This window comes from Ammospiza nelsoni, chromosome 7 (genome assembly GCF_027579445.1).
Source record: "Ammospiza nelsoni isolate bAmmNel1 chromosome 7, bAmmNel1.pri, whole genome shotgun sequence".
Lineage (NCBI taxonomy): Eukaryota > Metazoa > Chordata > Aves > Passeriformes > Passerellidae > Ammospiza > Ammospiza nelsoni.
In genome coordinates, this window is record NC_080639.1 from 20038954 (window position 1) to 20041421 (window position 2468).

Below are 2468 nucleotides of genomic sequence, written 5' to 3' on the forward strand. Positions count from 1 at the left end.
TTGTAGGCAGAGACTCAGAGACCCTGCTTTAAGCAGCAAACAGCAGTTCCTCACCACTGTTCTTTCAGAAAGCACTCAGCTTACATGCCACCCTACACAGGTGTCCTTTCTAGCAGGTATTCCTTTAAACAATCTTTATAATAACTGGGAACCAAATTCATTTATTAGCTGTTCCATCTTGTGGGATAGCTGTTACAGTTCCATAAGGAAAAAAATCTTGCTGTTGAGTTTTTGGCAATCTTCAGTTACTGTTAAGTAATATGAAGTCTTTTTCTCAATAACAAAAGGAAAGAAAAGACAAAATGAGAATAAAATGAGCAAGAAACTGTGCTGTTAAAGTAATTGAACATAAGAAAGAAACATTTTTCCACATTAAATACAGAAAGTTTGGGTGAAGTTATTTAATTGTGAGTGCTGGCAAAAGCAGTTAAGATCCCTTCAACTCTGTGTGTGAAATACACATTTGAGTCTTTCCTCACATTAAGAGTTCACTTGTACATTTACATCTTTCTACATATAGAATCTTTGTCCGTTGGGCATCTAGTGCTAGTGAAAATAATGGACGCACAGGCCATAAGCCTTTCAGGTTTGATCTTATAAAGGATGCACTTGAAACTGCATTTGATGTAAATTGAGGTTTTATCTGCATACTCTGGAAACATGGCACGAGTGCTAAGCACCCCCTGAAAATCACAGGAAACAAGAATACTCACAATTTCACATTACCAGTTCCTTAGTCTGATTTTTTGTAAAATAAAAATCTATTAGTAAATGAGTTGCCTGATCATAAAGGAGTTAGGTACTGCCTATAAGAAGTAAATTTTTGTCTTCTCTTACTCTAATGCATTAATTCACATTTAATATCAATTTGACACTACAACAGTACACCCCTGCCAGCAACAGTAACTAAAAAATGATTGCATATAAAATCTCCCGGCAAAGTATAAAGTACTAGCTTTTTTTCTGGTGGCTGAATTTTGTTTAGAAAATAACTTGAAGTAAAAGCAGTAAATTCAGGTAGGCTGCCACCAAGCATGTGGGTATTTGTATTTGGTTTAGATAGTTATTTTAAACATTTTAAAAACTACTGGTTTGTGGTCATCACTTTCCTCCCATTTAAACACAAGTTTAGTTTTAGAATTTTCTGGGTCCCTGCGTAAGTACAGAAAGCAAGTCACAGCTTGAAAAGCACAAACCATAAGCATTTAATGATTCTGCTTTAGTGTGTTCCAGACTGTAAGCAGGGTGCCAAGGCACTCAGAAGTGTTCAGGGCTAGTTGTTTGGGATTCTCTGTTCTTAAACAGCTTTCAAGGTGTTTTGAAGTAAATAGAAACCTCTTCTGTTTCTGAATGAAAATGTCAATGTGGGACCTGCCAGGATGGAAATCTGCCATTATCTGTAGCACAGCAACACAGTGTGCATTTAGAGTGATAGAATTTCTTACACAAGGCCCAATCTTCACCAAAGTCTGTGTCATTTTGATCATTACAAATTGCTGCATTAAAAAAAACCCCAAACAACAAAAACAAAACTAAAAAAACCTGATGTAATTTGTAGATTTAGCCAACTCTCACTTTGTAAGTCTGCCATAGATTAAAAATGAGCCACGAGGACACATAGCAAACTCCTGAAAGCTACAGCTTGTTTTTATGACTGTTCATGTGAACAGTACCTGCACTATTTCATAAATGATGAAGTTTCAGTGTCTTTCTCTGGGAGGAACTGCTGCAAAAAGCCAAGCAGCAATGAGCATAAAATTTAAGTGTCTGCTTAAAAGTTGGATCTTCTGTCTTAAGAGTACAGCTTCATATATTACTTATACAGTTACTTATAAAATAGCAGGTAATGGACAGGTGTTCTTTCTTGGACTCAAAGTGAAAACTTAGGGAAGATAGGGGAGAAGTTGCGTGTTGCTGCTGCCCTTTATTTCTCTTGTTGTTTCATGATCTTTTTAAATGTATTTTTTGTGTTGTTTTTTTCTTTCCACAATTACAATTCACTTTTTCTTTTGCATTACATTTTCCTTAAAAACCCACAATAGAAAAATTTAATCATTTTTTCTAGAGCTCTTCTGTACTGCATCATCTAGAATGATCCAACTTAATTAGTAAAGCCTAGAGCAAAAATAAATATTTGCATTTAGAGTTACCATGCTTATGATGACAGTGAGGGTAGTGAGTTCTGCTTTGATGAGCTATGCTCCTGAGCCCATCTTTATTACCATGAAGTCTACAGCCTATGTTTTGTTCTTGTGGGTGTTTTTTAATTTAAAATCAAAGCTTTCATTCTGCAGATTCTGAATATACCACACAGAACTCCAATGTATCAGATAGGCTGCACACAGTAGTAAGGGTGAACAGCTGAGAGCTTTGGCTCAGACTCAACAACTCCTGAACCTTAACAGGGTCAGGCAGAGAATTGCTTGGATATACATATATATGTAAAAACATATAAAATGTATTAAAAA